Here is a 23,118-nt window from a genome sequence, read left to right as displayed (position 1 = left end):
TGGTAATGCATTTGGTTTGTATTTCCTTTGGGTTTCCTTGGGGTTGAGGTTAGCAGGGGCGGTAGCCCTCGTACAGTGCTTATTTGGCTGGCTCGGTTTGTTATGATTGTATGGTTGCATGTGTTTTTTTGATTGGTTTTGTTCAGTTCGTTGTTGCAGAGTCAGTCTTTCGTGCTTTGGTCCGGCGGTGGTGTTCGACTGGGTGTGGGGGATTGTCCGATACAAGCTTGTGCTCTGTCTGGTGGGGGAGGTCTAGTCATGGTTATAACGCTAGGACTATTCAGTTGCTGTCCCAATGTAGCCCTCCCTGAGTGAGACTTAAAGCAACAAGCTATGGGGTGAGGCTCAGGCTATTCTTCACAGTACCATCTCGGATAGTCAGGGCCAATAATCATGGTACCATCTTGGTGTGGCAGGGCTAATACTTACAGCGATATCCCAATGTAGCACTTTCTAGATGTGATTTAAAGGCCTTCTTAACAATTCTCTAATGGTGCGCTGCAGGCCAATATTCAGGGTGCTATCCCAGTGTGGTGCAGGCTAATAATCACAGTACTATCCCAGTGTGGGACAGGGCAATAATCACTGTGCTATCCTTGAGAGGCACAGGCTTACCTTTTCCTACCCCCTCCAGCACCATCTCTAACTTTGCTCCCGTATCAGACTCTGAGGTGGCTCTCCTCCTGGCCAAAGCTCACCCCACAGCTGCCCCTACTGTCCCCATCCCTTCATTACTTATCCCTAAAGTCTACCCACTTCTGGATACCCTTCTTACCTCTTTCTTTATCATTTGTCTCACCACCTCGACTTTTCCTTCTGCCTTCAAACATGCAATTATCATTCCTATTCTAAAGAAACCTACAGCAAATCCCCTTCTTGTTTCCAACTTCCATCCCATGTCCCTCTTACCTTTTCTATCCAAACTACTTGAGCATCTTGTCTATTTACAAATCTCATCATTCATGTCTGATCTATCTCTCCTTCCTCTGACTCAGTCTGGCTTTCGTCCCCACCAGTCCACTGAAACAGCCCTTACTTGTGTGCTTAACTCTCTTCTCACTGCTCACTATTCCAAATTTTACTTGATCTGTCTGCTGCTTTTGACACGGTAGATCATTCTTTGCTCCTAGACTCTCTCTCCTCCCTTGGTCTTCGTGGGTCTGTCATGATTTTCATCGTACCTATCCAACCGTACTTTTGCTGTCCTTCCTCAAGGGTCAGTTCTTGGTCCTTTTCTATTTTCCATATATACTTCCTTTCTTGCCCCCATTATTTCATCCTTTGGAGTATCACACTGCTTCTATGCTGATGATGCTCATATCCTCCTCATCCTTCTCCCTTGACATTCATCACACTCTCTCATCCTGTCTCTCTGCCATCAAATCCTGGATGGCCTCTCACTTCCTCACCCTAAATGCCGGAAAGACTGAAGTCCTGTTCTTTCCCGCAAACAGCCTCATATCTCAATCTCCTCCCTCTTCCATTTCTTTTCCCCTCTCCTGTCTCTCTATTTCTCCCACTACACGCAATTTTGGTTGATTCTAATCTCTCTTTTGCCCATCATATCTCCCTTACATCCCGCACTTATCGATTTCATCTCTATAACATTCGCAAAGTCAAACCTTTTCTCAAGTTTCACGCTACACAACTCCTTGTCTCCTCACTAGTCTTCTCCTGACTATGCTAATGTTCAGTTCTGTTATTTGGTCTTCCTCACTCACGACTTACTCCTCTTAAATCTATCTATAATTCCTCGATTCACTCACTCTATCTTCTCTCTGACCAGGGCCCAATCTCTCCTTCTTTTGCCTCTCTCAGCTGGTTGTCCTTCTATTCTCAGCTTAAATACACATTTCCCTGTCTAGTTTTCAATTGTCTCTACGGACTTGCTCCTGACTACCTTGCATCTACCCTGTCATTTTACTCCTCGTCCCCTCTGTGCTCAATCCCATTTTCACTCTTTCCAGCTCCTTGCCCCTCTTCCCTGGAACATGCTCCCCCTGTCTCTTCGCTCCATTACTTCCTATCCTCTATTTCGCTCCTCTCTAGAAACCCACCTGCTACAGTCCTCTGACTGATCGGCACTGCTTATGTACACTGATTGCAGATTAATTGCTACTTTTATGAACACTGATTGTTACTATTTATGAACGCTGATTTGCAGTTCTGAATCTATGTACCATTGACCGTCCTATGTAAATCGCATTGGACAAAGGTGCTATATAAAATACAATAATTACAAATACAGGCTACTAATCACTATTGTTATTGTGGTGTTTTCTAGATGTGATTCAAATTAATATGCACAAATCTCTACGGGTGCTGCGAGGGCTAATAATCACAATACTGTCCTAAATAGGCACAGGGCAGTGATCGCAGTGCCATCCTTGGGAGGGACAGGCTAGTAATCACAGTGCTAATCAACAGAGGCACAAGCCATTAATAACAGTAATATCCTAGAGAGGCACTGGCTAATTGTCACAATAATATCCTGAATATATTGCACACATCTTTACCGGTGCTCTGGAGGCCAATAAACACAGTACTGTCCTAGAGAGGCACAGGCTAATAATCACAGTACTATCATAGAGAGGCACAGGCTAATAGTCACAGTACTATCCTAGAAAGGCACAAGCTAGTAATCACTGTACTATCCTAGAGAGACACAGGCTAAGAATCACAGTACAATTCCATTGTGGTGCTTTCTAGATGTGATTCAAGTAAATACGTACTAATCTCTAAGGGTGTAACACAGTTCAATAATCACAGTAGCATCCTAGAGAGGCACATGCTAATCATCACAGTACTATCCTAGAAAGGCACAGGCTAATAATCACTGTACTATCCTAGAGAGACACTGGCTAATTATCACAATACTATTCTATTGTGGTGCTTTCTGGATGTGATTCATGTCAATATGTACTAATCCCTAAGGGTGTGACACAGTCTAATAATCACAGGACTATCCTACCAAGGCACAAGCTAAAAATCACAGTACTATCCTAGAGAGACACAATCTAATAATCAAAGTACTATCCTAGTGAGGCACAATCTAATAATCAAAGTACTATTCTAGAGAGACAAAGGCTAATAATCACAATAATATTCTATTGTGGTGCTTTCGAGATGTAATTCCAGTCAAAATGTACAGATCTCTAAGGGTGCAACGCAGTCTAATAATCACAGTACTATCCCAACGAGGCACAAGCTAGTAATCACTGTACTATCCTAGAGAGACACAGGCTAAGAATCACAGTACAATTCTATTGTGGTGCTGTCTAGATGTGATTCAAGTCAATACGTACTAATCTCTAAGGGTGTAACACAGTCTAATAATCACAGTAGCATCCTAGAGAGGCACAGGCTAATGATCACAGTACTATCCTAGAAAGGCAGACGCTAATAATCACTGTACTATCCTAGAGAGACACTGGTTAATTATCATAATACTATTCTATTGTGGTGCATTCTGGATGTGATTCATGTCAATATGTACTAATCGCTAAGGGTGTGACGCAGTCTAATAATCACAGCACTATCCTAGCAAGTCAAAAGCTAATAATCACAGTACTATCCTAGAGAGACACAATCTAATAATCAAAGTACTATCCTAGTGAGGCACAATCTAATAATCAAAGTACTATTCTAGAGAGACAGAGGCTAATAATCACAATAATATTCTATTGTGATGCTTTCGAGATGTAATTCCAGTCAAAATGTACAGATCTCTAAGGGTGCAACGCAGTCTAATAATCACAGTAATATCCCAACGAGGCACAAGCTAATAATCACAGTACTATTCTAGAGAGACACAGGCTAATAATCACAATACTATTCTATTAAGGTGCTTTCTAGATGTGATTCTGGTCAAAATGTACTAATCTCTAAGGGTGTGGCGCAGTCTAATAATCACAGTACTATCCTAGAGAGGCACAGACTAATACTCGCAGTACTATCCCAGTGTATGGAGGTTTGTTATGTGGCAGAGCTTCCAGAGTAGAGTCATTGCTCTACTCCCCAACTGCCCACTTCTACCTTGTTCATCGCTGCTGGTTGATGGCTGGCCACTGGCTTCCCCTGCTGACACCTGCAAACACTATCTGGAGCCGCCTCTGTGGGAGCCGCCCTTTGCCTTGGGGTCCTTAGCCGCAGGGACTGCACGGGCAGAGGGCTGCCCCGTAAGGTCAGTTAAGAGCATTGATCGGGCCAATGACAGGTGGAGGGTGGGCTGGGAGGCGTTAGGAAGGAGGGGAAGTGGAATGAGAGGTCCGGAAGGGCTCCGGGGAAACTACGCTGCACGCATGGCCTGGGGTGAACACATTACAAATTTAAGGCACCAAATCAATGCCCGGGAGAGTCAGCAAGGCACAACACTCACCTGGGCATGCCTGGTAGAAAGGTGCCGCGCACTAGCAATGCCGGCGAACTAGGCCAGGCAAAAGGGAACACGAAAGCCGATCATGGGTGGAGGGTGCTCTGGGAGGTGGGAGGAGAGAGGGGAGGTGAAAAGAGATGTCCGGAAGGGCTCGGGAGAAACTATGCTGCATGCGGGGGCTGGGGGGCAAAAATTACAAATTTAAGGCACCAAATTAAGGCCCAGGAGGGTCAGCAAGGCACAACACTCACCTGGGCATGCCTGGTAGAAAGGAGCCACACACTAGGAATGCCGGCGGACTAGGCCAGGCAAAAGGGAACATGAAGGCCAATCATGGGTGGAGGGCAGGCTGGGAGGCGGGAGGAGGGAGGGGAAGTGGAACGAGAGGTCTGGAAGGGGTCAGGAGAAACTACGCTGCACGCAGGTCCTGGGGGCACAAATTACAAATTTAAGGCACCAAATCAAGGCCAGGAGGGTCAGCAAGGCACAACACTCAGCTGGGCATCCCTGGTAGAAAGGAGCCATGCCCTAAGTTACTAGGGTAATCCAGAAGTGTAAGCCTTGCTCACTGTTCTTATAGAGGCACAACCCCACCTCACTGACGAGGCTCAACCAGGCCAAAACACGTGTCTGGGGTTGCTGTTGCTTGTTCAGAAGAGAATTGCCTGGCATTTCGGTGCTGGACTGCCCTTGGGCAGGACTAAGTCTTATATGCAGTGGACATTTCTCTACTGTGAAAGGATGGTGAGCTAAAGAATATGGTTTAGACACGAACCAGGGATATAGGTCGGTAGAGAGACACTCTCAGGACCCCCCCTTGTTTGTGCTCTATTAATTTCTTCCATTGGCCATCCACTTTACAGTTCTACTGTGCACTTGTCCACATGAATCTTAAATACACATATTTAGCACAATGCTCTATTAGATTTGTTTTCAGGGTTGTTCTTGGCATTTCTGTTGTTTCTATTTTCATCATAGATTGTTTAGACTTTGCCTTATGAAGTTGAACCATTTTGGGTGGGTTTGAATATGGTGCTGTCTTAGCAAATATCCCACACTTGCAATCTTCAGGGGTCCATCCTGGCAAGGCAGTGCATACAGAAGGCCCTTGCCTAAAGGCACACTACTTGGTACTCAGGAGGATCACAAGACAGTAATCAATACCACACTCCCACAAATGAGATCCATAGGTTCCACCCTGACATGCTATATTTCTATGCTTTCACCATGGCCTGCTCTTAATTTGCACTGTGGTTACCTGTTGTTCAGTAGCCATCTTTTCCATATTTACACAAGCTTTCCTGACATTGACATTTTGAAGTATATATCCTCCCATGAGAGCCAGACAAGCAAGAGCAGTATCATAACACTAAATATTAGACACATTAACATGGGTGTTACTCTCAGCCGCAATAAAAAAGGTGGTGCTGCTGCAAAGCAGTGCTATGCGTGTTTACAGGTGATTACATCTCAGCAGTAAACGGCTGCTTCTGTCATCCAAGGTACTTGTTGGGACCTGTCCACCCTTTGTACAAGCAGCTCTCCCTCTTTCACTTTATTATGTATTGTGACAAGTGAAGTAAACTGTCCTTGTCAAAGGAGGGAGGGAGAGGCCTGCTATAAATCAAGCTTTAGTCAGTCCTGAATTTGTGGAGGACAACAGTGGGTGAGAAGACGCCAGGCCCTCTTCCTGTTCTGAGATATGTATTAATTTTATTTTATTGTTTGCTTGTACAGTAACAAAATACTGTTTCAAAGTGCCCTTTGCAAGATACCTGTCAGAATTGTTCTATTTCTTGCAGACCATCTACAGTCAAGGTCACAGGAGTGATCACACTGCACCAAATGCAGGGAGGTCGAATAGATGGGCTGACAGAAGCAGGTGGGAGTGCACAGCCACCAAAGAGGAAGCACTGGTGCTTTGAGACAATGGAAGAGAGAGGCTGCAGTCCTACGTGGCAGCATGGGGACACAAGAAGAGTAGCTGGAGAGGGCAGGGGAACCCATGCCTAAATATACAGGCATCCTGGACAAACAGCAAACTTGAAGGGAAAAAGGCCTCTCTCCTCAAGGACACTTACCTGTAACCAACCCCGATTGGAGAACCAGTACAGAAACATAAACATTGATCTGTTTTGGCTGCCAGTTACACTATGAAAGAGGACTGCATAAGAAGAGTGGGCATGGTTTAGGACCCTAAGTAAACCAGCATACACTATATACATTGCCTTAGGTGAAAATAAAGGGCCAGATTGGCTTGGGAAAGCTGTCCAATCAGGAGAGGGGAACAGATAATTAAGCAGAGCAAAGGAAACATGATTTAAGGCTATCTGGTGGAGGTAAGCAGTGGAGGTGGAGGTGGAGGTGGGCCAAGAGACCAGCAGAAGGAAGGAGGAATCAGTGGCTTAGTTAGCAACAAAGGGTAGAGGCAGGAGAAGGATGGAAGAGTGGAAGGACAGAAACATGGTGGAGAGGAGAGAGGGGAAGAGCAGGCAGAATGTAAGTGTGTGGTAGCTGTGGATGTGAGTGGAACTAAGTGTAGTTGACCAATAGGCTATATGGAACAATGACTAACTTTCCCATTAGAGCACTAACATCTGATGAGAGTAGAGATAGTCAGGATGTCCCTTAGGGATAGTAGAGAGTCACTGTTCCAAGAAACCAATAGTAGCCTAATATAGCCACCAATCAGTATGGATTTAGGGTTCAGTAGCAACAACCTGGGATTATGAGTGCCCAGTATTAGGGAGAAAATTCCATCAGAAGAAGAGATAGATGGACAGCCCTAGGGCCTACAAACATTTAATAAGATCCTTGAACCATCCTTGAGATTCAGAGTGATTTCTATGCCATATATGACAAGTGGTGTTAGAGGTGTGATTTCCCCAGGCCCTGATATAGAGGTCGTCCTAAACTATAGGAACATGGACAAACACCTGAAGACAAAGAAGTATGGGCGGTCTGGATAGAGCTGGGCTTTTTGAGCCTCAAGCCCAGATTAGAATTCTTCAAGAGTGTCTCTTGGTTGGTATGCCCAAAACCACCTTCCACCATTGGTCATTGGTCCGTAGAAAGTATCACATTGCACATTGAACCAAAGAAGTGCCTCATCGTACAGATACTGAGGGCCCATGGGAAGTTATATCACTAAAGACCAGCTCAACCCAGAGGAGGGTTGTTTGCAAGCTCTGCAGTGAGAGTGGCTTTCCATCATAGGAGGCAATCCTCCTGAGAGAACGTGAACAAAGTAGAAAAGGATCCAGTAGGTGCCACTTGGAACCCTAGTCCTCCAAAAACCAGTACCCTACTCAAGTATGATGGAAGAACTGCTAAGATCCCTCTTAGAGGAACAGATGGCTATCAGTTGTCAACACCAAGAGGCTCAAGCAACACTTTGCAGGGGATGATGACGGAGAGATGAGAACAAGTAGCTTTGGGTCTCACCCTAAGTTACAAGGGGAATCCAGACGTGGACCCCTTGCTCACTATTCTTAGAGAGGCACAGCTACACCCTACTGATGAGGTTCAACCAGACCGAAACACGTGTCTGTGCTTGCTGTTGATACTCTTGTTCAGAGGAGAATTGCCTTGCATTTCGGTGCTGGACTGCCCCAGGGCAGGACAAAGACTGATATGTTTAGGATATTTCTCCTCTGTGAAAGATAGTGAGCTAAAGACTCTGGGTAAGGCTCTTGTAACCAGGACTCATGTCTGGCAGAGAGTCTCCCAGGACCCCCCTTGTTATTTGCATATTTCTAGTAGATTTGGGTCTTACCCTAAAGTACTAGGGGAATCCAGATGTGGACCCCTTGCTCACTATTCTTAGAGAGGCACAGCTACACCCTACTGATGAGGTTCAACCAGACCGAAACACGTGTCTGTGCTTGCTGTTGATACTCTTGTTCAGAGGAGAATTGCCTAGCATTTCGGTGCTGGACTGCCCCAGGGCAGGACAAAGACTGATATGTTTAGGATATTTCTCCTCTGTGAAAGATAGTAAGCTAAAGACTCTGGGTAAGGCGCTTGTAACCAGGACTCATGTCTGGCAGAGAGTCTTCCATGACCCCCCTTGTTATTTGGAAAGATGAGAACAGTCAACTATATCCCCGACAATCTTACCAGAGCTTGCAACCATGGAGCATTCAGCCACATTGTTTATAGATTTCAGGATAGTTGCTGAGATGCTGGGATAGATATATTGCCTCTCTGATAACAGGGGAATCACAGCAAGACTTCCAGGCCTCAAACACAGATGGAAAGATCACGTATGAAGAGTTGAAGAGAGGGATATTGGAGTGGCTAGAACACAATAGAGAACACTATCGATTCTGGTTTCAGCACCTGCACCTACGACAAGGATAAACACAACTTAGTATAGGATAAGAGACATCCTTAATGACTGGATGATGGATCAGACCTATCAAGAGGTGGAATAAATGCTTGTGTTAAAACAATTCTATTCCCCATGCCTGCAGAAAGTCATCTGGCAGCTACATGAACCTACTCTGGAACAGACCATGCTAACCACTAATGCCCACCAGAGAAACATATATGCCCAAAATGTCAGTGTGGTCTCAAAGAATCCAAGTGACCCACGACCATCCGTGCCAGGAAGAGAAGAGAGTGCTTTCAGGTAAAGTCTGGTTGACATCCCAGAGGAATCTAGAACCAGACCGACCAACCTTGTAGAATCACAGAAAGCTAGGCCTCCACCCTACCCCAAGCCTATTATGTGTTATTCCTGTGGGAAATCAGGACACCTGGCCAGATATTAACCAGAGAAGCCTAAAGAGAAGAACCAATGCAAATTCTAAGGACTGGAAGAAGACCTGTTTCCAGAAGAAGAAGGAAAACTGGAACTAGGAGTTTGGGAGCATTTGATGAAAAATTCCACATTCCTGTGGAAGTCTAGGGTCTCCAGCTAAGGGCCTCCTAGATCCTGGAAGTAAGGCGATGGTGATAAAGGCTGACTACACCACAGAGGAAAAGCTTTCCCCTGGGAGTAACAGAACATTGTTTGAATCCATGAGGACATCGACTATTACTCCCAAGCCATCCTAACGTTACTGGTCCTCGGCCAAGAGGTCAAGATGCCAATGATGATAATACCCACACTTGCAGAAGAAGTATTGCCGGGGACAGACTTCCCACTCTTCGACCAGTGCCTCAGGGAGATGCAGATGGCCAATGAACCTTCTCACAGATGGGACTGGGGGTGAACTGCTAACAAGGTTTGGAGATATGTGAAAGATCTGTACACTGGCCTTGTCAAAGTGGGATAGGAGAGGCCTGCTACTAAATGAGCTTGAGTCAGTCCTGACTCTGAGGAAGATGTCAATGGTTGAAAATACCCAGATCCTTCCAGTGCTGAGATGTTTCTGTGCAGACCACTTTTGAGTCATGTCATAAATCGCCAACATAATTTCCTGTATTTTTTAATTTATCATAGATTGTCTACAGTGAAGGTCAAGGAACTGATCGCACAATGCCAAGCGCAGGAAGGAAGAGGAGAAGGAACTGGAACCACGCAGCCACTGAAGACAGCAGGAAGTGGTGGCACTGTGAGACCATGGGAGGGAGAGGCGCAGTCCTATGCAATAGCAAGGGGAGGCAGGTGGAGTTACCGGAGGGAGCCGAGAAATCCCTGCCTTAGTATATTTGCCCCGTGGACCAACAGAAAACCTGAAGGAGACAAGACCCAGATTCCTCAAGTACACTTGCATGTAGCCAAACCCAAATTAAGAATCAGGACATGGACATAAATATTGGCCTGTTTCTGTCACCAGTTCCACTATGCAGGAGGACCACACAGGAAGACTGGATGTAGTTTTGTTCTCTATTTAAACCATCATAATTTATATATAGCTCTTGAGGAAAAGAATATGTCAGTGTGGCTATGGAAAGCTATCCAATCAGGACAAGGGAGGCAGATTTAAAGAACAGGTAGGAATAAGGAAGTTTGGGTTATCCTGGTGAGGTCAGAAGCAGAGTTGGAGATGGACTAATATACCAGAGGGTCAAAGGAGAAAGCAGTGGATTGTAGATGGGTTTTGAACAGCAGGGGAATCAATTATTTGGGATTAACGTGTTTCTGCAGTTTGAATGTGCGTGTTGCTGTGGTGAGTCAGTAGAAGAAGTTAGTGTAGGAGTGAATGTGAAGCAAATGATAGAGGGTGAAAGGATGGTGTTTGTCTAGTATGGGAGGGAGGAGTGTAGAAGTGGGAGGATAAGTGTAGTAATGGGAGGAGGAGTGTAGTAGTGGAAGGAGCGGGTAGTAGAGGGAGGAGGAGTGGTAGTAGTAGGGGGAGTGGTAGTAGTTGGAGAAGAAATGGGAGTAGTGGGAGAAGAAGTGGTAGTAGTGGGAGGAGGGTGTAGAATTGGGAAAAGGAGGAGTGGTAGTAGTGAGAAAAGGAATGGTAGTTGTGAGAGGAAGGAAGTGTAGCAGTGGAGGTTGTAGCATTAGCAGAGGGAATGTGATGGTGGAAATGCATTGGAGGGACAGGGCCTCCATGTCCTTGTCCTGTACTCCCATATCATGTGTGCTCTGTGTTATATACTGCACAGGAGTCCAGTGGGACCCCTAGCAGTGCAGTTTCTCCGCTTTTTAGTCATGGTGATCCGAGACCCTTGCAATACCCTTATGGAACCCATGGGAGTGGATACAACCCGGTACCCCTACTGTATGTTTTTGGGCACCTGTTTGTTGTCCACAGAGAGCAGTATGGACTGGGGGCAGCTTAATATGACAGGAGCTCTGAGTATCCTCCATTTTGGGATAGCCAGGCACTGCCATAGGAATCAGTGGATTTCTGATGGAAGGCAAGATGGCCCATGGGGCCTCTTGGTTTTTATTGCCTGTTATTTTCCAAAGGTCCTGGAAAGCCCTGACCCTGTCTCTTTCCCTGACTGGCTGTTGGGTGGAAGAACCATATATGCTATTGTGGGGAAGTCTAGCCCAGACTGGGTGTATGCTGTGCGTACACCCTTGGGGTGGAACCTGTGTGAATAGAGTGTGTGACCAATATGCTTTCTATGTTATGGGTGTGTGGTTTCTGTGTGTGTGACACAATGAATGAGACAGCCCTGCCTGAAACTGACATGAATTCAATGTGGTGTGCTGAAAGACAGGGTGCATGCCCCAATCCACATTCATTGTTTTGGGTGTCGCGCTGGAAGTAAATGGCCTGAATGCCTGTGAGCCTGATTGGCTGCCTGCCTGCATGAATGCCCTTCTGTGTGATTGGCTGACTGACAGATGTCATATATCTGGGGACCTCTCACTTACCAATTTTTTCAGAAGCTGAAGTTGAAACTTGAAGCTCATCCTTGAAGCGCAGCTAGAAGAAGAAGAATTTCTGCTGCATTTCCTTTGAGGAAATCTAAAAGCTGTCAAGTCTGTCGAGGACTGATCCAAGAGAGGACCAGGCTAGGAGACCTCTCCCCGAGCTACGAGGGACCATTGTGCAAAACTGCTGTTCTTCATCGAGGTACCTTGCAAGCCAGTCCCGTAAGGCTGTCTACCGTAGAAGGGGTCCGCCAATAATCTTGAAGAAAAGCGCCAGGACATCGAGGCCATTAAAGTCCATTGCCATCAACCGGGGTTCGGAAGATTTCCATGACCGCTGGAAGTCAGTCAGGAAGTGTCCCCCAGAAGCGGGGACAGCTTGACGCCATGCTGCTCGACGACCGAAGCTGCAAAAGCTCCACCTTTGCCTAAGAACATTTGACCGAAGGGCTCCTTTGCCATCACTGTCGACCACTTTGTACCACTGTGGAAAGTCAAGGTCGCCGGCTACCGAGGAAAGTTGCCGGTGATGCAGCACCGACAGGCCAGAGGACTGCCAAAGCATCTCCCAACACCCGCCGCCCGCTGCTGGGCCTACATCCATCACTGAGTCTTCTTTGTGGCACCGAGCACTTTGCATCAAGATGGACTGCATGCCTCATCTCCCAAGAACTTCCACAAACGATTGTCAAAGAGCACTGCGAAGGGCAAGGCTGTTGCCTCAACACCAGTGTTCACTTTTCCTCAAGGAATCTCAACGCCCTAGGGCTCCTGCTTTAAAGGAAGTCCAGCCTCGATGAATCCATTGACAAACTATCGAAGAAACTCTTCTATCTCAGGCATTGCAGTGGTTGAACCTTTTGACCAGGAAACACAACTTAACCAACATTTATGGACTGGGCTTGTTAATACTTTTATTACAGGTTGCCCAGGTGGGGGGATCCTCACTCAGAATTGTGTAGCTGGAGAAAGTATTCTGCCATTGTTTAACCTAACTTGACTTCCTTCCTATGATTTATGTTGATACACCTTACTGCATGATTTGTATGCTAATTTATAACTGTCAGCAGTTGATGCATTTTAAAGAAATCTGAAGTTAAGTGTCGTACCACATAGACGTTGTATATATTTAACATATTAGAATTACCAGAGTACAAAGAGTGTTATTAATTGTGTATATACCTTGATCCTTATTTTATATAAAGAACTGTGTTAGCACATAACATAGTGTGTGGACATTCGTTTGTGGGGGCTTAGGGACACACTGTACTCAAGAACCCGCCCACATCACCTCCTGAGAGCTTAAGTCTTGGTTGCTCGTCCATAGCTACCATATAGAGAACATTGGCTGGGGTGTTCTAAGACTCTACCCAGCCATATAGAGTTCAGAAGTACAGATACACCCCTCCAGTTATTACAGGGAACAACAGTTAACATCAAAGGGTGGATGCGGGAGAAAAGAGGAGTGAAACATGAGAGGAACAGGAATTTGGTGTGAAGGAGACAGGGTTACCTTTCAGTAGCTCTAATCTGGGGTTACAGGTGCCAGGGAGCCACAATAATTTAATAAAGACCCTTGAACTATCCTTAGGATTCTGAGTGATTTGTGTGCCCTCTGTAACATTATATCCAACATCCAGGCTCAAAGGCATGATATGAAGTTTTTGGGCTTTTTAATACATTTGCTTGAGTCTGCTGGTAGCTAAAATTGATAGTTTTCACTGAACCTTTACAATTCCAAGTACTCTCATAGCTCCTGTATCTTTCTTTTAAATTATTTGTTTTGGTTTATTTAAACATTTACAAAAATACACCATTTGGATAAAACAAAACACAATTATACAGTTCATAGGTTCATTACATCGATCATATTTCCAGAACTAAGCAATTTTACAAACACATTCAAAATCTCTAAACCGTTAAGATTACAATGCATGATTTTCAACCATAACAGCTCCACGAAGACCCGATTAATATCTGGGACAAACTTACTAAAATACTATATTTTTTGTACTCTCAAGCTTGGGCAAAAAAGCAACACATGAGGCAATGTTTCATCTTCAGCAATATTTTGAGAATACTTACAGCAATCTGTATGACCTTTGACATATCTCTAATATTTAAAATCTCATTTGTTAGGAGTAAATTAAATCTAAAACGCATAAAATAGTTTCTTTTGCCTTTGCTAGGAACACATTGTAAATATGGCTCTATTGTGCCCGGTTACTTATAGCTAGAGACCATCTGGGTATATAAACTTGTACTTAAGACCTTCTCCATCGTACTTGCCCAGTCTCTTAGTCTAAACATCTTTTTCACCATGGGACATGGACCTGGGGCGAGTGATGATGGATGGAGAATGGGGGAGAGCATTGGCGTTCCCTAAAGATGTTTCCCGTAACTACAGATTTAGAATTATTCAACTTAATGTACTGTATTGCTCGTACCTGACACCCCACAGAATTGCGAAGATCTACAAGCAACCCCAACATAACTGTCCTTGGTGTAACAGAGACAAGGCTGATCTGATGCACATGTTCTGGGAATGCACCAGAACACGTCAACTCTGGGCTGCAGTGGAACAAACCTGTAGGAAGGCCGGTATGACCAGGTATGAATGGTCTCCTGGTGAGTGCCTTCTAGGAACCTATCCTAGACTAGCCAAAATTAAGCATACAGTGAAGCTCATGGACCTATCGTGTATCTTGGCTAAAAGGACCATAGCCATGGCATGGAAGCGGCCTGGAGACCCACGTGTCAATGCATGGCACAGTGAACTCGAGCGCTGGATAGGGGCAGAGACCTCGGCTTGGGAAGAAAGCATCGCCAGGACCCCTGACGATGCGAGTCATTCACTTGATGCCTGGAAGGCCCTCACATGGACTTTGCTCCATCCTTCCAATGATGACAAGCCCCCTTGAATGACATAACCCTGCACAATCTGGTCTACCCTTTACCTGACACCCTGCCTGCCCTTTTGTTTGGGTTCATGCCCTCACCCCCCCTATAGCCCTCTTGGAATGATACCTTGACAATTATGTGGAGACATCACTGTTACTGTTCATGTTTTATGTTGAACCTGTTTGTTATTCATTACTTTCCTGGCTCGCTCAAATAATTATACTTCTCATCGCAGTTGGCACCCATTGTCACACTGCCGTTGTTTTCGTTATAAATGCCAATCAAGAAATTGAAATAGCTAAACATCTTTTTCACCTTTACAGAGTTTTCAAGCAGTAATTGTAGTGAGATGCCAGCTATATTCAGAACCTGCTCGCAATCAGCATGTAAGTCATAAATAAAGCCCTTTTTAAGATTGCCTGCCTTCACCTCCTTACTCATTAGATGATAAATACTGCTATCAGCGTTATAATCCAGTTTCCGAACCAGGTTCAATCGCTTCCACACAACTATACTTTGTATGGATTGCAATCCAAGTTTATATCGGAGAACTGCAAACAGCACACATTTAGGTATATGATACAAGATTGATCGCCATATCAGAGCCTCATAGTACTCCAACTCAGGCAGGATCCAAATAGGAAATACCTCTACACTGTGGCTCAATTTTGGCAGAATCTTAGTAGTGTAATACTTGACTGCTGGGAGATTCGAAAATGTACAATATTTGTTGTCCACGTATCTTAGTTGAATTGTGAGTTTGGATGCCTTTTCTTTCAGATAGTTCCTATAAAAGGATTTCATAGGATATGCAATAATAGGATAACCCAAATACACCATGTTAGAGCTTGTTTCAAGTTTTGTTTCCCCAAGTAACCAATTAGCTTTATTTTTTTTATTTTTTTTTATTACTTGTATATAATCAAAATAAGATTTTTACAAGGACTCAAAAACATTTCGGTAGCACGAAAGAAAAGTTCATGATAAACATCAGCAAGGGGACAAGAACAAAACAGTGCTTCCACCAAAAGGGATGTACGAAAATCAGATGGCAGTGTTCGATTTAATTTTTTCGATCGCTAAATTCAAAAGTTTAGCAGACACCGTGTGCCATCGTGTCTTGTCCCCAGTGATTAAACGATTCCACCAGATTTCTTCATTACCCGCAAACAAATTTACAGTCAGAGGGCTGAAAAAGGTGATCCTTGCTTGTTGCACGGCGGGACAGCGCATTAGCAGATGCTGATGGATTCTGTTTCTTTAGGGTTTTTACACAGTCTACAGGCTTTTACCATAGATCCTGTTCTGATCGCAAGAATTTCCTGCATCGCCAGAACGTTGAGGCGGGCTTTTAAGAAGATTCTCATCAATGATTTATTAGGATATCTCTTACAATATGTCATTGGTTCTTTCAGTTTGTTAATGGTCGTTGGAAGATGGGCTAGAAGTTTGTTGCGTGCTGTTTTTTCCATAGTCAGAATCCAGTCTGATTGCATTTTGGATTTGATCCTAGCAGGATTATTCTTTAGATCTTCCTTGCTGCATGCAATTTCCTGTAGTTTCAGGTTTTGATCCAGAGCCCATTTGGTCCTGGTCCGGTTATTGCCCTTTTCAATCTCTTCCCCGATCATGCGATAGATTTCAAGGCTCTCTGGATGAATGACTTTCCTGTAAAGTTGTAGTGAGGAGATATCCACCTCAGCTTTTAGGGAGGCAAGGCCAAGTTCCCGTCGTATCGGAGCTACAGCGGTGGAATTGGGTAAGTCCAGGACGGATCTCCAGATAAATCCTTCGAGTTTAAGCCAAATGCCCGGAGGAATAGACGGGGTAGCATCCATGCCATATGTCAGCGAGGGAATGATCTTGGACTTGTAAAAGGGGATGGCTGGTTGTAGAGAGAATTTGCCGAATTTTCGAACAACTGCTCTCAATTGAGCAGCTAGATTCTTTGCCTTCGCCCATAGGTCATTTTGCAGATTCCTGGCCCACTTCATACTGTCGAGTTGTACACCAAGATACTTGAAAGACTCAACCTGTTCTATTTTGGTGTCGTTGAGGAACCAGTTGAAAGCCTCTTTCTTTTTTGTCCCTGGTTTTTGGAAAATCATTATCTTGGTTTTTGTTTTGTTGATTTCCAAGTTGTTTTCGGTGGTATAGGCTGACAGGTTGTCCAGTTGTCGTTGCAACCCGACCTGGGTCTGGTCAAGCAATATCAAGTCGCCTGCGTATAAAAGTCTTGCGACCTGAGTAATGTCTATTTTGGGTGGAAAAGATCTTATGGTAGATTGAGTCTCTTTAAAATCTCAGAGGAAAGATATGAACAAGGCGGGAGCCAGAGGGCATCCCTGTTTTACTCCACGCGAAGTCGGTATACTGGTAGACATTAAACCTTGGTTGTTTAAGCAGACTTTTATACTGGTGTTTGAGTGGAGGTTGATTATCGGGTCCAAAATACCCTCAGGACATTTCCAGGACTTGAGTTTGGACCATAGTTTGTGTCTGTCCACTCTATCGAATGCTGCAGACAGATCAACAAACGCTAGGAACATCTGAGGGGATCCAGTCAAAACTCTGTCTTTGAGTAAGTTCAGACACAGTATATTTTCACTCGTACTCGCATTTTTTTGGAATCCTGTTTGCAGGAAATCTGAACATCCAGCAGTAGCAGCCCAATTATGGAAATGGCTTAGCAGGATTGTGGCGAAAACCTTTCCAATGACATCCAGCAAGGCTATTGGCCTATAGTTCAGAGGGTCGTCTCTGGCTCCCTTTTTAAAGATCGGAACGATCAGAGCTTTTTTCCATGAGTCTGGAATGGTTTTGGGTTTCTCGACACACTTCGAAGATTGAACTAATAAGATTGGCCCATTCGTCCGGATGTTGTTTGAGATCGCAGTTCGCGAGCCCATCAGGGCCTGGGGCTCTAGACGATTTCAGTTTCAAAATGATTGATTTGATCTCGTCAATCTCTGTCAGGTCCACCCAGACTGAGTCCTGTTGTTTTTCGGGTTTGTTGTTAATTTCTTTTGTTGGCTCAAACAGTTTCAGAAAATGGGCAGTCCATTTTCCTTCAGGTAGTGGATTTATCATCTGCGAGTTTTGGAGTTTGTTTGATTTGTTGATTAAAGACCAGAAGTCTCGAGATTTTTTGTTTGCCAGAGCCTTCAACATCTCCTCGGCGTCGACAGGTATAATGCATCTCTTGAGTTTCTCAGCCATTGTTTAAAGAGTCTTGTTTCTACCGAAGGTTTTTCCCAAAGTATTGGTTGATTCATATTCGCTGCCTCTCTCTTTAGTTTTCTCAACGATCGGCGTTTGCTGACTAAGGCTGTGTTGTATTCATGAGTGTGCTGAATGGGAAGGTGATTACAGATTTTCCTTGGTTTTTTAAAAGGAAGAAGAAGAGGAATATAACTCGATCTTGCCATTACCGTTCTCAATGTTGTATCAGTCGTTAAGATGCAGAATTGATCAGCAAGTTTATGGACATCAGAGGCGATCATGCGTAGCCGGGTGTTTTGAGAGTTAGTCTCAATGACGGTGTCGTTAGCTTTATCCTTTTTGGATGATTAGTATTACACATTTTAAGAATGACAGTTTTAGCTGGATTCATTTTTAGCTTATTTGTTGTCATGACCACAGGTAGGGGACACAAGTTGTGCCACAAGCAGGCTCCCACCAGCACCCTGAGGGCCTTAAAACCACTGCAAAAGGACTTCTGGAGCCAGTCCTGGTACCTTTGGCACCAGGCTCATATGTGGTAAGGAGGGACTGTTCAAATTAGTTCCCATTTATGTACATGGGCCTTTAAATCCAACATGGAAGCAACTGCATGATTCAGTTCCTGTGAACCAAACCATGCGGTCTAGTGTCTTGGGTGTGGCTGGGACTTAGAACTACTTTACCTGATACTATTTTACAGGGGCTGTATAAACCACACCGAGGCTGCAGAACAAGCTTTGTGTTATTCTGAAACTAGCTGGGTGACGCTCACTGTGTCTCCTGCAAGAACAATAAAGACATAGGGCCTCATTACACGTCACCCGGTCCAGAAACAATGGTGGCAGCGGGTTTACCGCCACCATTATTTCCAGACCGGGTGACTTGTAATGAGGCCCTATGTCTTCATTTTACAAAAATGCTGCAGAGTTTTCAGGATTGGCCCATTATGCCAAAAACAGGCGCAATGCTGATGGTGCACTGTGTGCACGACCGAGGACGCCCAGGCCCACTTGAGAATAGTGGTGGAGCCTGGACGTCCTGATTTGACGTGGTAAAACGTGCTCTTTAGCACGTTCACTGCGCCAACTTAAGAACCAGGCTCTAAATCACACACAAAGGTACGATAAAGAATGCAGATTACTTAAATTGGCTCTAGTTTCCTGTGTAAAAACTACTGCAGTATGTGATAAATACGTTGTTTGCTTATTAAGATTAACCAAAAAACAATACATTCCAAGAAAAGATCCTGTGCATCTAACAGGTGGATAGATGTAATGGAGGTAACAAAAATTCCAGAACCTTCTGAAAACGTATTGCAAGTGGAAATATAGTGCAATTGAATAATGCATGTAATATTATTACCAAACATGAACGCTAAATGCACATTAATAGCTTGTATCGGGATACAAGACCTCAATTTATAGCTAGTTTTAACTGTTCATTCGACAAGTGGGGTGGAAATACGGAATGCTATTCATCTGCAAAGTAATGGAAAAGTGATGTGATGGGACAAAATATCCCGGTTGACGTTTTCAAGAAGACACTTTTAGGAAGGAACTTGACATCTGAGCTCTGCTCTTCTATAAATGGTGTATTCACTGATATGCACATATACTGTTCCCAGACTCCAGGATGTGGCGGGAAATATGTATGCCAGAGTGCTGCTCGGCAGTTTGCTAGCCTGGATTCATGAATCTAATGCCATTGATCATTACCAGGCTGGTGGTCAGTGTGGACAGAGCACAGTGGACCAGTGTTTTAGATTGTGCATGCTTTTAAGTGTACCTCTCTATGGAAGATTAATTTATATGCTTGCTTTGTAGGCCTGAAATCCATCTTTGATGGCGTCCCTCAATGCAGATTATGCGAAAGACTAGTAGAAGAGATTGCCCCTCTGCCTAAAGTGAAAGCTATGGTCTCATTATACAGTAACAAGAAATCAGCTGTTCCCTGGACTGTTGAGGGGGATCTTACACATACATTCCCCGTTGAGAAAGGTGTTCATCAGGGATGCGTTTTATCTCCAACCCTAGTCTGTTTATAAATCATTTATTTGGCATTTTACACAAGGTGCATGCGGCTTCTCCAGTCATCAGAGATGACAATATTTTGCTTTTACTGTTTGCGGATGATGCTGTGCTTATTTCCGTGACACCCACTGGTATCCACAAACATTGCGAGATCTTCAATGTGTTCTTTCAGGCTAATTCGTAACAAATTACTGTGGCTAAGTCTAAAACCCTGGTTTCCACTTCATTGCAGAAAGAACGCCGAGGTTATCAATTCCAATTGGGAGACTCTGCTTGAACAGGTATCCTATATCAATAGCTTGGGTTTAGTTTTATGAGAAATTCTTCCTGCACCACTCACATTGAGTTTGCAGGGTCTATTTTGGAGAGAAAACGTAATGCAGTAACGCAGTATTTAAGTTTACAGGTGCATATGGATATGGAGCTGCGGAAGTATACAGCGTGTAGGCAAAATCAGCCACTCTCTGTGGTGCTGAGTTGTGGGGCTATATAAACTACAACAAGATATCGACCACTGAAAATGTATTCCTTACAAAAACGTTAATGTTTACCCAGGAGTACCTCAACTGTCATGCTCACATTGGAATGGTTGCTTATTCTGCGAGGGTGTTATTGAAGCATGCCTTCACTTATTTGTTGTCCCTTATACTGGCACTTCAGCACCACCTATCCAAATTCCCAGTTAAAACTGCATGGTATTAGACACATTAATGACACCATGCAGCTGTGTAGAACTTCATGTGACACCAGAGTGTTTTTCCAAGTCTCTAGCTATCTAGCTATGCAAATAAAGCATGGCATCGCAGAGGAAATGGGCCAGGGCCTCTGTATTATAGTCACATGGGAACTTGTTTCGTTTTACCCTTTTTATTTATGCTTCCGTGCTTTAACTAATTTACATATCATCATTTATGACATTATTTTATCAATATGAATTGTTCCTAATGTAATTACTGTATGTTAATTGTCAATGGGCCTCATTACGACCCTGGCGGAAATCGTGGTGCAATATGCACCATGGAGCACGGCGGAAAGCTGCCGATAGCGCCATGGGGGTTGGCGGATTTACCGCCCCATTCCGACCTTGGCGGGGCGGTAAATCCCCATTCCCCATTTTACCCTTCCCCATTCCCATTTTTGCCCCATAGGGTATAATGGGAGTGGGGAAGGCGTTAATTACGCCACCGTAAAATACGGTGGCGTAATTAACAACAAGGTCCCGTAGCGCCATGGATTTCTCCGCCCGGAAAAACCAGGCGGAAAACGCTCCATGGCGCTACGGGAACTCGTAGTAGGGCGGACGGGTCCGCCGCGAATACCGCTGGCGTAAACCCACTCCGCCAGGGTCGTAATGAGGCCCAATGTATTTTATTTGTTGCTTTCATGACGGAAGTAAAAAATGATGATGTTCAAACTGCACATGCATGTTTCTGCTCCTAGTTTTCGTGTCTTGTGCAACTTCCATAAAGAACAAGGTCTTTGTGTAGGTGTTGTAATAGGGTTTCCTGTAAATCTGCTCTAGCTCCAGTGAGAACACCCGTGGTTACAATACAATCATATTCTTCACCATCTGTGGGGCATGGTATTAGGAACACAGATGGCCTTATTACAAGTATGGCGGTAAGGCAACCATACCACCATACTACGAGTTCTGCTCGCGGGTGCCCTTGCAGCCTGTCAAGGGTTTTGACCCATGTTGAATTATTAGGCTACAACAAAAACTAAATCAATAGACTGGGTAGATGTGGGGATGAGCTGTTGCCGCCCATCATTCTATCCCAGAACAAAACTAAATCAATAAACTGGGTAGATGTGGGGATGAGCTGTCGTCGCCCATCATTCTATCCCAGAACAAAACTAAATCAATAGACTGGGTAGATGTGGGGATGAGCTGTCGCCACCCATCATTCTATCCCAGAACAAAACTAAATCAATAGACTGGGTAGATGTGGGGATTGAGCTGTCGCCGCCCATCATTCTATCCCAGAACCAGGAGAACCGCACAGTTTTGCGCACACCAAAATGGTCGCCTAACCTGCCACCCACCAGTGCAAGCGTGATGGACCGGAAGCACCAGGGGTAAAAGGTGGTGCCAAAGGAAAAATAGCAGTGCCTGTTAGATCAAAAGCGCCTTGAAATCACTGCTGTTTCTCTGAAGTGCAAGCTCAAAATGTCCATTTCAATTTGTTCAAAATCCGTTTTTATTGATGTCAACAAGTTGCTAAAATCATGGGCACAAGACCACTCTAAAGATTCAACCTTCTTGAGGGGGGTTCCACATCACCACTCTACTGTAAGGATGCCCATCAAAACAATGGCAGCAAGGAGTAGAGCTGTCAAGCAAAATCCTCCTGTCAAATTCAAGACAACTCCTAAAAAAAATGGGTACTGCAGTACCAGCTTTGGATACAAGCCGGCGCTAGCGGTCTAAACTCTGACAGTAGAACTTTACTTCAGGAGTTGCCAGCCTCCTGAGACAGCTGGAAACTTCAATGCCTTTTTGGTTAATTAAGAATGTAAACACCTGCTGTTCCCTGAAGACAGGCTGATTCAATTAACATTGCTAAAGGCTGGGAAACCTTCTCACCTCAGAACTACACACAAGAAGCCAGGAGATCACATGGACATGCTAACCAAATGCAGAGTGGCCCCCTGGCCTGCTGACCTCAGCCGATACATGAGACTCTTGCAATTGAATGGGGTATGTTAATTTGGGTGTGGACTGTAAAGAGAGCTCTGCCTGGCAGAAGAGACATGTGATCCCTGACTCCCAAGTTTCTGAGGGCGGACCCAAACACTGAAGTGAATTGAATTGAAGGCAAATATATGTTTTATAAAAACACTGATAACTAATTGTAACCAGATGAAAGGAATGTACAATTTGGAGATCCTTAAAATGGAATTTGTACCTACAATTTGAGTCCAAACTCAATTCCGTATGATGTTCTGAGGCAAAACCCCATGAATTATGGAGATTGCAGACACGGGGTTCACGCTAGAAAAATGAAGCTAAAGTATTCGCAGCTGGCCTGACAAGTTTGCAAACTGATTACCCCAGATCTCCAAGGGGCACATCAGAATAAAACCGCCGGGCAGTGCGGTTTGCTGCTTGCTAAGAATCCTGTGTATCCAGAACAGAACCAGAGACCCAGAATGCAGTGCTGAATCCAGAACCACAGACCAGACCAGATGCTGTATCCAGAACCACTAGCAGAACCACAGACCAGACCAGAACCAGATAACCAGTACCGGAAATTGCCAGAAGTCCAGTCCAACCCGTCGACCAGATCTGTGACGAGGCCCAG

The sequence above is a fragment of the Ambystoma mexicanum genome, chromosome 5q, assembly GCF_040938575.1.
Source record: "Ambystoma mexicanum isolate Mex_15411 chromosome 5q, UKY_AmexF1_1, whole genome shotgun sequence".
In the NCBI taxonomy this organism is placed as follows: Eukaryota; Metazoa; Chordata; class Amphibia; order Caudata; family Ambystomatidae; genus Ambystoma; species Ambystoma mexicanum.
Note: the sequence above shows the minus strand (reverse complement) of the source record.